At 34.6% G+C, this 14,907-nt stretch overlaps 1 protein-coding gene and 2 non-coding genes across 5 annotated transcripts in view; 1 reads left to right on the forward strand and 2 right to left on the reverse strand.

The window, feature by feature from the left end:
* The window catches only part of STPG2 (sperm tail PG-rich repeat containing 2), a 624,720-nt gene that overhangs the window by 245,013 nt on the left and 364,800 nt on the right, over positions 1-14,907 (reverse strand). The window lies entirely within an intron of this gene.
* On the forward strand, positions 1,009-1,143 carry LOC137764474 (small nucleolar RNA SNORA70). The gene has a single exon (XR_011073980.1). It is a non-coding gene; the product is annotated as a small nucleolar RNA SNORA70 (small nucleolar RNA).
* On the reverse strand, positions 11,405-11,531 carry LOC137764480 (small nucleolar RNA SNORA25). The gene has a single exon (XR_011073985.1). It is a non-coding gene; the product is annotated as a small nucleolar RNA SNORA25 (small nucleolar RNA).

Consider the following 14,907-nt stretch of genomic DNA (forward strand, 5'->3'; position numbering starts at 1 on the left):
CAGGGACCTAAATTGATTACTTTGATCACTATCCCATCATGTTAGAAATTACTTCTCAGCATTCCATTAATACATATTAATGTAATGATATTTAATTAATACCTTAGTTATAACTAATAAATATTATTTAAATAATGCTTTAATAATTCTACTAAATTCCTAAGTTTCCCAGCTGACCTTCTAATTTCCCCCATCTATATTCTAATGGACTTGATAAGACTTGCAAGCTAAGACTGAACTCTCAGCTCTCCTTTCCTTCTCTCATGTTCCCATTCATTCTCAGAGCACCAACTACCTCTTCCATGTTACAAGTCTCTCTACTTCTCATAAAATGCTTCATAGTGGTTAATGCTTATATACATATATGTAATAAGAAAAGAGAATAAATCTTTTCCCCATCAAAATACTTGTATTTTAGCAGTATCCTAAATTTGCCCAGCAAAGCGCTGCACTAATTCAAAATACCTCTTATATGTGGGAAAATATAAAACATCATTCCCAGTTTCATAAAGTTGAAAACTTAAAATTCTGGAAGAAAAGTATGATTTTTCTTCTAGTATTCTGTTAATTACTGTAACAGGACAAATGAAGCTGTGAGCTTGAGCCAAGAAGTCTATACCACTGTTTCTCAAATTTTCTGTGGTTGAAGAGCCATGTTTTAAAATTTACAGTTCATGCTGCAGACCAGAATTCTTACAAAATAACAGTAAAGTGAGTTAACAGAAAAATAATCATGCCCTTGGATTTCAAAGTAATGTCAAATTGCTATTAAAGTTTCTAAATAATTGCTCGCAATTTCGTCCCCATCTAGTCATGGACTTGTAGCAAAGAGTTCACCTACCAGTGTGGATCCTCACATCACGCTTTGAAGAGCAGTGTTCTCCACAGTCCTGCTCTAAGGACTTCTCTAACTGTTGAGCATTCCTTAGCAAGTAGGTCTTAACACTTGGTTTCCAGACTTCCACAGTCTAGTTTTATTAGAAAGTAACCATTTTAAAAATGATGTATTTGCAGCCAATTAAGCCGACTGTGCTCTTTTCCCCGTGGGGGCCCGGTGCGCAATGGCTGCAAACAGCAGCCTCCTCGGTAGTGTATGCAGCCTGTTGCCTGTATAGGTTGCCCTAAGGGACCTTGGAGACAGCCCTTTCCAGTGAACATTAACGGCTGGCATGCTGTCCCTAAGCTAGGCTCCAGACAAGCATGTGCGGTGCCTTTAGAAAGCCCCAGAGCAAAGTGGCCAGGGTCCACATTGGCCAAGTCATAAAGTCCATCCGCACCAAGCTGCAGAACAAGGAGCATGTGATTGAGGCCCTCTGCAGGGCCAAGTTCAAGTTCCCTGGTCACCAGAAGATCCACATCTCCAAGAAGTGGGGATTTACTAAGTTTAATGCCTATGAATTTGAAAACATGGTGGCAGGAAAGCGACTCATCCCAGATGGCTGTGGGGGCAAACACATCCCTAGTCGTGGCCCCTGGAAACACGGCGGGCCCTGCACTGGCGAGAGCCTTGGCGCTGTCCCCTCCTTACTCATGCCCACCGATAAATCCTACTTTCTTGTCAAAAAAAAAAAAAAAATGAAGGAAATAATTTGCCAAGAATAAAGAAATAGCTATCCCACATTCCAAGTTCTAAATATAAACTGAGAAGTCAATATATCATAGGAGAAAGTAAATTAAATAATGAAGAATAATAGAAAAAACAGATTTTAAATTATCACAACATTGAAAGTGAATGAAAATCGACTTATAGGACAAGCAATAATAAGAACAAACTGACAAAATAATAATATTGAACATGATGGATTTTCTTCATTTTAATTTTACAAAATATCTACTCTGGGGAACATACGTTTACTGATTAATGTCATTTAACAATTTTGAGCTCAGAGGTTTGTGTTTTAAAGCCTGATGAAAGCTAAATACAAATTCAAACATATAATATTTCACATTTAATTTCATGGACTTTTAAAAATTCACAGATCACCGATTAAGAATCCCTGATGAAGTTACAAGTAAAATATTTTTATAAGTTCAAAAATGTAGTAACTTTCAAAATTGTGAATTGCTACTTTGTTTTTAGTGGAATGGAATTTAGATTTTAAAATACGAGAAGAACTAATGTGCAAATCTTTGGGAAAGTGAACTTATAATAGTTTACTAACTCTTCACATGGTCATTTTTTATATAAAGCTATTACATAATATATTCCCTGTGTTGTACAAGGATAAGATCCTTGTATCTTATCTATTTTATACATAGTGGCTGTACCACTTAATCCCCCTCACGCATTTTGCCCCTTTTCCTCTTCCCTCTGACAACCAACAGTCTGTTCTCTGAATCTGTGAGTCTGTTTATGTTTTATTATATTTTTTCATTTGTTTTATCTTTTAGACTCCACATAGAAGTGAAAACATACAGTATTCCCCCTGTGAGGTACTCCGGAGTTCTCAAGAGTATGCATGCGTGTGTTTCTGATGAGAAGCTTCCTAGTTTTTTACTTCAGTATCTCCTTTGAGAGAATGAGATATTCATAGATTGGCACACACACACAAAAAAGTGAAATTTAGACTCCAGAACATGCACTATTAACATGAAACCCTTTTACTGATTCGCATTCAGGACAAAGAATAGATACTTAGATAATACTTCCTTCAGAAGTGCCTTTTAAGTTTTCTGATGTTAAAGTATCACTAAGTAATATTTACAGAAATGAGGAAAATGGGATACCTGAATACTCTCTGGCTTTGATTTATGAAACTCAAGGATCTAGAGTTTTAAATATATTTCTATTCTTCCATAGAAAATCCACCCACAAAATGTTGTTTACAAAATCAGAAAAGAAACAAAGCCACTTCAGGCATATATAATACTTGGCATTTATTATGTATTTACTACAGGCCAGGTATTGTGCTAAACCTTATGAATTAGGGAAATCATTATCATCGTTTTATACATGAGGAACCTGAGGATTAGAGAGGTTAACTAATCTGACCAAGATATTAAAGATAGTAAGTATTAGAGCTGGGATTCAAATTCAAGACAACGTGATTCCAAAGGCCTGAATTATGCCAGCTCCATCCCATCACCACCACCACAACCACCACCTCCGACATCACTGCCACCATCACCACAGTCATCCCCATGATCACCAGCACCCCATCTTTTGCCTCAACTGATGTTTCTGAAGAAGTCAGGTTCCAGAGCAAAATGAGGTGGTGGTAGTTGTGTGTGGTAAGGACATGAAGTTAATATTCAAAATATACACCTGAGACAGAATCTTCCATAGTAGAAACCAAAAGTACATACTTTACCACACTCCCCAGGCAATTCTTACACAAAGTAATATGAAAGGACCACTGCAATATGCAATAGTGCTTCAATTTATATGGAAGTATTTCAATTATTAAAATACTTCAAGAAACATTTTTAAGGCTACAAAAATATAAATAGAAGGGTAAATGGGATAATATTTTAAGTATAGATGCAGTTGCTTACTCTTTTGTGTTTTGTGGCATTTGAAACAGTATGACCTAATGCAATTAGCAAGCAAGTATACAGTAAGAATTCAGTATAAAACACAATAGGTTTATTAGGAATAAATGACTCCTCAAGCACTAATCTGTTTCCAAAATTTAAGACAAAGAAAGTAATGCAATATAGATTAACTTTTAGATTAAAATTTTGTATTTGCACTTGCATTTTAGGCATGTTAATGAGAGAGCCTTATTAGGTAAAATGGTATCACACTTTGCAATGGCACAGAAAAACTTAGATTAATAGATTCTTTTCAAACTTTCCATTCCTCACATTTATTTGCATCATATAACTACATGCCAAACCAAGCATAACATGGGAATTGTGACGCTATCATACTTTATACAAGGACATTTCAAGTAAAGAAAATTTGGAAAGTGATGACAGGTGTCTACGTTTCACCATCCTCTCATTACTCTCCACAGGTCCCCAGATTAGCCATTCGAAACTAATTCATTAATTACTTAATGAATTGTGCACATATGTTCAAAGATACCATGGCAAGATTATTCTCTGTAGCATTTTTATGCAAAGCGGAAAAAAATAAACACAACCTATTTGTCCTCACTAAAAGAATGAAAAACAGTGAATTATTCATATAACAGAATATTATCAACAACTAAAAGTAATAAACAAAATCTACTTTGACACGGATATATCTTAAAATATTAAGTCAAAAGATCCAGCTTCAAAAGTTTACATGTAGTATGAGTCAATTTATGTAAAAAATTAAGAATAAGGAAAAGGGTGTCAGGAGGAAAAACTGGGTAAGGCATTCAAGGCAGCAGTCCAAATCAAAGTAAAGGAAGAAATACACAGAGGTATATGCCATATTCTGGGAATAGGCAGCAGTCCTCCATATGAAATTGTCAGGAAAAGATGCTAGAAAGATAGACAGTGGCCAGACTGTGAAACATTCTGATGGCTGTGCTAAGGAATTTGGACTTTACTATATTGGAAATGGAGAGCCAGAAAAGTGATTTAATAGGAGGGTGAAATGAGCAGATCTATGCCTTAGGAAGATACCTGGAACTATCAGATGGAGAGGTCAGTAACAGAATTAGAAGCCTGTTAAAATAATCCAGGTAAAAGACAATAACTGACTCCCTCTGAGAACAGTTTGCATTATCAGCAGGTATTTCAGGAGCAGATCTCAGTAGAAGACTAGGAACATATACCCAATCCTCATAAGAAAAGGGGGATTATAAAAAGTTAGATTAAGTGGTATAAAAATGAGAATAAACTTATGATACCTGAGAAGAAAATAGGATAAGACAGAACTCTGGCAAACATCTGTAGACTGACATTAAAGCAGCAGGCAAAGAAGGAAACATCATGGAAGACAGAAAGCATGATCAAAGAGGTGAAAGAAAACAAGGAGGAAGTATTGTTTCAGAAACAAAAGGAAGAAAATGTGTATTTAGCAAATAAAGAAGAGAGCAGATAAATGTATTTTAAGGATCTGTCCAGGCATTTTGATAGCTATCTAATGGATTTTTAGTTAAGAAAATACTTCACAAACTCTGACCTAACTAGTCAACAAAAATATATATATTCTCATGTACACTGGTTCATGAACACTTAAAGGTCACCAGGATGCATACGTTATTGTCTCATGTAGAGTGTATTCAAAGTTAGGTATAGGTCTGAAGGAGGTGACTAATAATGCTTCAGTTAAAGACATAATCTTATAAAATCAGATATGGGAGTATAGTTTGAAGAACAGCAAGGAAATCAGAAATATACTGACAGAATGTAGTTTTGACTTGTATCATCACGGATGCTCTATTTAATTGTCATTGTAATTTTTCCTTTGGAAGCTTGTCAGTATAATGCTAATGAGGTTATACATACTAAAATAGCTACAGTAAAGCTACTCTACATGTGAGTAGCCAAATTTAATATACAAAAATTCAATTTATTCCCAACTTGTGGAAGGCTTCTCATTATAGATAACTGCTATAAAAAGTATACTTTTTATTACCTCTATATTACTAAAAACTTAAAGGGAAAAAGATATCCTTTATAACATTAAAAAAAACAAACCCTATCCAAGAAAACAAACTTCACTGAATTGTTGATAACTTTTTTGATGAGTAATAAAGTTCTGATCTTAAGAATTCATTTTAAAAAATTTAACATGTTTTTATTATAATGTTACATATGTTTCACCCCTGTGGTTTCTTCCAGTAATTTTCTCAAAAAATTCCCATATGGACAATATTAATTAATGGATAAGTAATTATAAAATAAGCCTAAATATAGAATTAAAGTAAAACAAATTTTCCAGCAGTTCCTGAAAGATTCAATAATTTTCAAACAATTATTAAAAAGGAATCAAAGTGTTTAGTCATGATTTGCTCATTCAGTTATTTTGCTCAAGTATTTAAATAATTGTTCAGATGATTGTCGTGGTCCAAAGGCAGGTTGGAAAAGAACTTCCAGACACAAGGCAGAATGCAAAGAAGATAGAATTTATTAGAGGGAAGGGTCGCTGCCAGAACAGTGGGCCAACTTCCTAGTAGTCTGGGAGAGTCGAGCCCAAACATGTGCTATTGATCAGTTTTTATAGCCAGAAAACAAAGGAATGGTCCGAGGTGAAAATTTCGTTTACTGATTGGTTGAGGCACATGTACCTTCCTTCTATAGGGTGGGAATGGGACAGGGCAGATGCCTTTCCTTATTTGGGACAGGTCTCATCGCCCAGGTGGGCTCAGCAATTTCGTAACCATGGGAACATCGTGGTGAGGGTGATTAAGAGTCTGGTAGGGGGTGTAATGCTGAAAGCTTTTCAGGCAGGGTTGTCTTTTGTCCTTGAAGCACCATTGTCCTTTGAGCACCACAATGATCTATATAATGTCGTAGTTCTTGAAACAGAACTTTGAAACTCAATCTAAATAGTGCAACTAGAGAAAGCATATAAGTAAAACAATGAGCTGTAGACTACAAAGCATACTTCTGCAGCAGATTGAGAGCTCACATTATGCTCTTTTCTCTTACTCTGATAAATTTATTCTTGACCTTGCCTATTATTACGTAAGAAACCACTGCTGAGAACTGCAGTCAATACAGCAATGAAACTTTAATATCATCTTCCCTTGTTACAAGTGGTGTGATTTTCTGTCATTACCAAGATAGCTTAGACTGAGATATGAAGGCAGATGCACTGACACATTAAATAACCATATACTATTTAAGGGACACAGGAGTAGTTTCAAAGGGGGGCACAGAAGCCTCACAACAGGTCCCATGTCATGTCATCAATTACGGACCTGTCACACTAATGACTAACGAAATGCAGGCTGCAGTGACAATGAGAACATTCATCTTGCTCTTCTCTGGAAAAGGTGCACCTCTATCCCACTGCACTCTGTCTTCTGCTACCTCCCACCTCCCTGATTTTTGTTCGCGGTGACAGGGAATGTGATCCTGAGAATGCGATCTATCTATCATCCTTTCTTCCTGAAAGGCACCTTGACTGTGGTTAATGGCTGTAATGAGACCAAACAATAGATAACATACCCCGAGTTCTTCTATTCAGCCTCTCTGAAAAGGGCTCAATTGAGACAAAAAAAGGATCGAAGGATTGCACTAGAAAGGCAAGTATTTTATAACATCTCACTTAATTTGCTCCTCTAGTTCACATCATATTCAGATAGGAAGCGTAACCAAAAAGTAATGGGACTGAATTTCTTGTGTGGATCATACAAACAACAGCAATAGATGGTAAGTATACATTCTACATACTTATAAACTGAGATACACAAGCCTTGTACATAGTTATCAATAACAATTTTATTTTGAGCTGCATGTTACCAGCACACCCCAACATGAAAGCAAGAATGTTTTTAAACAAAAAAAAAAATGTGAGAGATATTTTTATAACATTAAAAAAGATAAACTCTATCCAGCAGCTATTGCCGCTGCTGGTACTACTACTGTAAAGCAGCTCTTTGCAAAAAACCACCCTCAGCAGGAGACCCCTTTTGTCTTGTCACTTTCGTAAAGCTATATTGTAACTAACTTTTAAACCAGCCGCCCACATGCTCTACTCACCTCTGGCCCAAGCACATCTTTCAAATCTTTTGATCACACAGTACCTTGCCTAACCTGTTGATTCTTTGCATAGATCAAAGAAGTAGAAATGAAGGATAAGTATTTAACGGATGACTAGATCTTTTCCTCAGTTTCCCTTTCAGTAATCTCGTGAACAGACTGTGTGAACAAGATAGCATCTAAAGAAGGATCACAAGGAGCTGACAAATCTGCACGCAATGGGAGATCACGAGGAATCGGATTCCCTACCTCAATGATTAATTGAGATTATTTCCCCTTTATCCCTTTAAAAACTTTCATGGCCGAGAAAAATCTTTGGAGCTGGTTTTGGGACAAGAAGCCACCTTCTCCCCAGATTGCCGGCCTTCTGATTAAAGCAACTTTTCCATTCCTACTAGCACTTGCCTCTCAAGTATTGATTTTTGAGCAGTGAGCACCCAGACCTGAGTTTGGTAATGCCACTACTACTATCATCATCGTTACTACTTCTGTTTCTGCTGTTGCTGCTATAGCTACATACCAGGCACTGTAAGGCATTTTCAAGATACACAGAGTCAAAGGGAAGGAATTTTAGGGGTGGATCTCAGGAGAACATAACTGGGTTTATCTGAAAGAGGTCAGTATGCATTTGAACTGACTGGAGCAAGAAGAGTTACCTTTTCTAGTTACAGGAAGGTATGTCATAATGGTGTGTGTCAGACACTAAAAGACTGTAAAATTCATGTTAAAATCCATTGCTGGGGGTGAGGGAGGCATCTTGTTACTGGGTTCTCTATAACAGTGTTTAAATCCAGGAAATCAGTGTCTTTTTTAACTTTCCCAGTTACCTCTATATTTGCAGCAGTTTCTGAACCTGAACCTAAGCAAAAATCTGTACTGTGTACAACACATCTTAATGTCTGAAAAAAACTTGTACATGTGATGCTTTTCAGAAATGAGTGAATTAGAGTCACTAGGTTTATTGTAAGCAAGCCTGTAGGGGAAAAAAACCCTGATGCATTCTATCTAACAAGCAAACTGAAGCCACTTATATAGGAAAGTTATAGGAAAAGATATCAGCTCTTTCATAGCTGATATTACAAGTATGGTAGGTAAAATCAGCTTCCAGTGAACAATTGAATTTACAATTTTAAATGAAAAGGCAGGTATTTCACACAAACATTTTAACATGTAGTCTTCTATAATGAATATTTAATAATTTCACAGTCACAATTCAACAGCCCTTGGGACTTTAAAAATAAATGATTCAATATTACAGGAAAGATCTTTGGCTTTTGTAGCCAATAGATTTAAAGAAAAATTCAAATTTATGATAATTAGATAAAAATAAACATATATTTAACTTAAATATTTTGGTAACTGATACATAAATATTCACTAATCTTTTTTTTTTTTTTTTTTTTTTCTATCTAAACAGATGTAATGACTTGCTCAGGGCTTGTCTTAAAGCACCTAGACTCTCCTATTCTTTCAAGAGTCTTCATTAAACTGTCAGCTGATGCTTGTAGCCTCTGGCTTCAGCTATATTTTCTACCAAGATTAAGTTAAAGAATATGAAGCTTTATATTGTTTTTCTTTCCACATTGGCAGGGTCCCATAACTAAGTATGAAAAGAATTAAAGTGCAGAAACAGACGTGATTTTTCTATCACATTCTATCTCTTTACTATAGTGTATAAAACACTTCTGGTATTTTGTAATATATATACACACATATTTTAAGTGTATATTTTTGTAATCAGTTTATATCATCTGAATGAACTTTCTCATTTTGTGTTTTAAATTTAAATTTGCTTGAAAGGGTGATTTAGTTCATCATAAATTAAGAATGTCAAGTAGTTGATCACAAATGTACTCAAAATGTCCTTCAGGATATCTAACACTGACCCAAAGGGTTTACCACAATTTATGCATATTATAATATACTCTGATTAAATCCTTCAAGTCTAGTCTCTAATAGATATTTCTCTCTGAAGTTTCTATCAATAGACTTAATCACTCACTAGTGATCTCGCCCTTCTCTGATCTTCTCTAATGCTTATTATTCATACCAGTTTTTAAATGTTAACCAGTCTTTGCTAGGACAGGTTCTGTCCCTCTACCCAGACTGGAAGTTCTCTGAGGGCAAGAGTGCCTTACTTTTTCATAACCCCATTTGTAGATAGTAATAGGTCATTCATGTAACAAAGGTTCATCAATTTTTTTTACAAATTGATGATAATGAAAAAAGAGAAGAGGAGAAAGAGAAGAAGGGAAGGGGAAGAAGTAGAAATTTAGGAACTGTATTATTATAAGGAGATTGAAAAGTTAAAGTACAATTCGTAAAATTCAGAACATAGGAAAGTAAGACTCTCGTTGATTATTTGGGGAAGCTGATAAAATATAGCAGCAAATCGGTCACAATAGCTCAAATTGCTAAAGCAATAGTCATAGTTTACTTGGCTGTGTTTATTTCACATGTAATTTTCTGGACCCCAGACTGAGTTTTTCACAATCAAAACAGAATAGCATAATGAAAGGGATGGTACTGAATACTCTGCAATCAATCCTTTAAACAGGTCTTGAGCTGTGGAATGAGTGAACACTCAACTTTCCCTAACTTCAAATGGTCAGTTCTGTCCTTTTAACACAGTCTGCCTTAAACAGCAAAGCACTGTATTACTATTGATGTCATTATTGCCAGTTTTAAAGAGATTAACCAAAGCAGGTATTTATTCATTCTCACATGTGAAACATTTATTAACAATACATTTCCAATAATTTTGATCTAAACCCTGAAATTCAAATGTTACATAAAACAAAATTCTCGATATAATAGTGATGATAATACATTCAGTGGAAACAGGGTACATTAGATTAGAGCAAAGAAATCTTTAGTTTTACCCTCAGTACTGCCACTAACTAACCACTATGACCTGATTTCCTTTTCACATATGAACCTGGTATGATACACAAATATTTTAATTCTATTATAATATAGGAAGCAGAGGAAGGAAGGAGGGTAAAGGGAGGGAACGGGAGATAGAATGCACTAGATTAAAAGGCAGTAAAACCTTAGTCCTGGTTTCAGCATTGCCACTAACTCATTAATGTGACCTTGCCAAGTCACTTAAACTTTCCAGACCATAATGCCTCAACATAAAATGATGGCATTGGAGGATGTATTCTCAAAGGTTACCACAAATTTTAAAATTCTATGCCTTGCTAAATTAATCAAAGTTAAATCATTAGCTGTACTGCCACAAGATTCTTACATCCTAGGGCAAATGACTTGTTTCCCTTATAACCAGAACAGACAAAAACCTGAATTTTAAAATTTTCTCATATCTAAGTAGTTTCATCAGAAGACAAGAATAAGCAGTGCTACTCTGAATAAAGAGAATTACTCATATGACGAACTTTCTGAATTAGATAGCTATTTTGATTTCAATCTTTAACAAATTTATATTGGTAGTTTTCCATGATTTTTTTTTCAAAATTAAAAGTATGAGGTAAAAATTTTTTCTTGAAAGTCAATTACTGAAGCATTTTAATAAATATGAATATTGTCCTAAAGCAATACTCCTAATGGATAGTTAGTTACTAACAGTTCATAAACCATCAAAGGCTCTTTGCAGCTGAAGATTGTTACCTACCTAGTAAAAATGCTTTAAAGGAACTCTAAAATGGTTTAATGTATTGAAAAGTTGAGTAGTGTGACATGGCATTTACTGTTTTTTAATAACTCTACCATTTTCTTTTCTTTTTTTTTTTAAAGTTGTAAGATATTTACATGTATTTTTACTTTTCCACATCACCAATCATGGATATGAGTGGCTTGTATCTCCATCCGGAAAACATAGCACTATCAAGTTACTATTACATCCAGTGGAGAACTCAATCTTTGGTCACAGCGTAAAGAGCTCCTGGATTTGGTCCCATCAGCCCTCTTTGAAATGACCTACTCTACCATTTTCTTAGCAGATGATGCAGAACCAATCATAGCTATTATAACAACTTAATCATGAAAAAAAAAATGATGACTAAGTTGTAATATAGCCTGACCAATTGTCTACAGTTTACAAAACCAGATTTAATAGTAGTTTTTTGTTGTTGTTGTTTTTAAACACTTTTGAGGGCATACCTATATTCTTCAAAAGATAGTGTGGTGGAGACTGCTAATTGGTTTTAAGATCCTAATTTTTAGCTGGGCCCCTTATAGTTGAATATAGCCATGTATCTATAAGCACTGGCATAATAAAGAGAATTGTTACCTGATTACAAAAGCAACTTTCTATAGCAAATTTGGGGGGTATTTCCTTCAGAAGAAGAGGGGATACCCTTTCCTCTCCACCCTCACCCCTGCGATCTGGTACATGGAAATGAATGTGATGTCTGGAATAGCCCTCTTGAACTAGGGGGGTAAGGACGACGTGACCAGGATTGCTAGATGCTAAGCTGGTTGAAGCCCATGTTCCTGGTGACTTCATGGGTCCTCTGTAAGAGCCCTAGACTGCCTATCTCTTTTATGTGAGAGAGGAAGAAATTTCTGTAATCTATTTTGAGTTTTCTTTTATAGGCAGCTGAGCCTACTCGTAATCAACAGAGGCATTTCCAAGATTAGGAGGTTGTTTTAGTTCTCATTAAAATTCTACATAAAAAATAATATCTTAAAGAATCATGAAAAATCAATATATACACCATTAGATAATGCCCTTTGGGAAAAAACTATATAACTTAAAAAAATTTTTTTGTAGATGTTATGATTTATGTGTGAATATACTGGGAGAAAAAAAATCGTAAGTGGAAATGCTAGATATTGTAGGAAGTGTATGCCTCAATAAAAATATCCAAAGTTCATTTTAATCCTACATATTTAGCACATAATTTAGAAATAATACTTAGAGTGAATTTTTTTTCAGTTTTCTAATTGGAACCACTATGAAAATACACCAGCAATGAACATATAGAACTAATTAATAACTGTACACTAAATTAAAGATTATGTAATAGGACCCCGAAAACTAAAACTGTTTGATGAATGATTTTGTTTTTCCGTCTTCTCCCTCCGTTGCTGGGGACTGAAACTTAAATTCTTTGTTACTACGCATTCTTTGTTACTGATTAATGTGTGCAGGCATTCTCACTGTTTCTGCTTGTTCCTCTTGTCTTAACCACAGAAACCCAAGGCCATGAAGTCAACAAAGAAAGAATTATCAAAAGAAGGAACATTCTGACTGGGACCCGAGGGCCGAGAAAACCAGAGGACCGAAACAGTCAGAGATAATGTCATGGAAAGAACTAGCCTCAACAAAACAATCAACTATATGTGACAATGGTCACACTGAAACCCCAAAACTTTTCTTTAAATACACCTGCTTTCTCTTAGAAGGCAGGACCGGTAGTTCTTAAGACGTTAGTCTGCTACCCTCCTCATTTTCTGGCAAATCAATAAAATTTCTCTTTCCTTTATTCCCAAACCCTTGCCCTTGTTATTCTTATTCAGCATCGAGGACATGGACCAAATTTTCAGTAACAATTTCTCTGCTACCATATAGAAAAGAAACTAAAGAAAGATCCACTTAAGAGGAATAAAATCAACACACAAACATTTTGAAATAATTTATATGCAAATACAATAGAATTCAAATTAAGTATTTACTAATAGATTAGATTATACATATAAAAATTTCTTATTTTTAAAATGGTGCCTACTAATGATAAAAAATTAAAACCCAAGTACAATATAAATAATGTAATCAGCACTTACTATGAACCAGCCAGCATACCTACCTTTTTTATAACACTTAAAATGTCCTATCAAATAGATCCTATTAACAGCCCCATTTTAAAATATGAGGAATCTGGGGTTCATTTCTCAAATTCTCTGGATATGAGTGAAGTGGGAGAGAGTGGAAAAGCTAGTGGAGTGCCTATGTCTGTCTTATCAAAAAAGGTTAACTCTTAATGATTAGATTGTGCTACCTATAAGGGCCTCAATAATAACAAAACTCAATATATATAGTTTTCCCCACCTCCAAGATCATCTTGCACTTGGCTAATACATAGAGAGTAACTATAATCACAACTATATAGAAATGTGCCTTTAATGAATTTAAATTGAATTGAAACCACAAAATGTTTCAGTTACTTTAAGAATTTCTAAAAATCTATGATTTGTGATTTTCCTCAAGCATATATTGCATTACCCATTGTTAAGATGTTGGTATCTGCATTTCAATTCAAACTGGCTATTTTCTATTTGCCTCTCATATGCAGTAACACAGTAACTATTACAACTGTATTTCCTGAACAAATATAAACCCAAAGAGAAACCCATTAGTGTAGATGGAAGTAAAAAGTGAAAGGTCTAAGAAAATGATCATTTTTAACTAGAAAATATAAGTTTTAGATAATGTGTAGAATGTTGAATTGAGCAGGGGTTCTGACCTCTGATGTGAATAGGCTCATTTTATGTTCTACACAGAAACAAGAAAAGGAAATTTATTAAAATGTTTCAGGACATGTTCTAGCCAGTGCAAAAAAATAACATTTATGGGAGAAATTAGATGTTATGGTAGGGATCAGTGAAGCTTGATTTTATACCATTTTAGGTGCCCAGAATATAGTAAATTTTGTTTTCTTAAACTTTAAGTGTGACTGATATCACTAGGTTCTTAAGATATTCATTAACTGGTATTCTAAGTTTAGGATTTAATTTTTAAAGTCACTATTTTTATGGACTATGATAGCACACATCTCTTAACTAAGTTTCTAGTGAATTAGAACTGACTGAGCAATTCAGCACTTTACAAAAGGCATGACTTTAAAAAAAATCAAATCAGAAGCCAGATCTTTACTAGTTATCATCTTCATTTTAAAAAATCAACCTATGTGTTGAAATAGCCTTATATGAAAATTATTTAAAAGAGATTTCTAGGTGTGACAGAGTTACTCTAATATTGTTTAATGTATTTGTTCTTTTTACACCCCTGTTTAATATCTTCTGTGATATAACAATAGAATCCCATAGTGACCTGCAGCACCATTACCAATTTAGCATTTGTAGGCAGTGTTGGTTGTACTGATAATATCAATGTTCTCACTTAAATTTAGCAACAACTGAATTAAGAACCATTTGAGTAAAATGCTATTTTTCTAAATGACCACTAATAATAAAACACTTGTTCATAACAATATTACAGAAAACATTCAGGATCAAATTCCCAATATCTTTATAATGTAGATATTTGTATACTTTACTGATTTTCTCCTACTGGTTATTGTTAAATGCAGAAAGTTCATTTTACCACATTTCACAAATTATATAGGTCATAGT

The sequence above is a fragment of the Eschrichtius robustus genome, chromosome 4 (genome assembly GCF_028021215.1).
Source record: "Eschrichtius robustus isolate mEscRob2 chromosome 4, mEscRob2.pri, whole genome shotgun sequence".
In the NCBI taxonomy this organism is placed as follows: Eukaryota; Metazoa; Chordata; class Mammalia; order Artiodactyla; family Eschrichtiidae; genus Eschrichtius; species Eschrichtius robustus.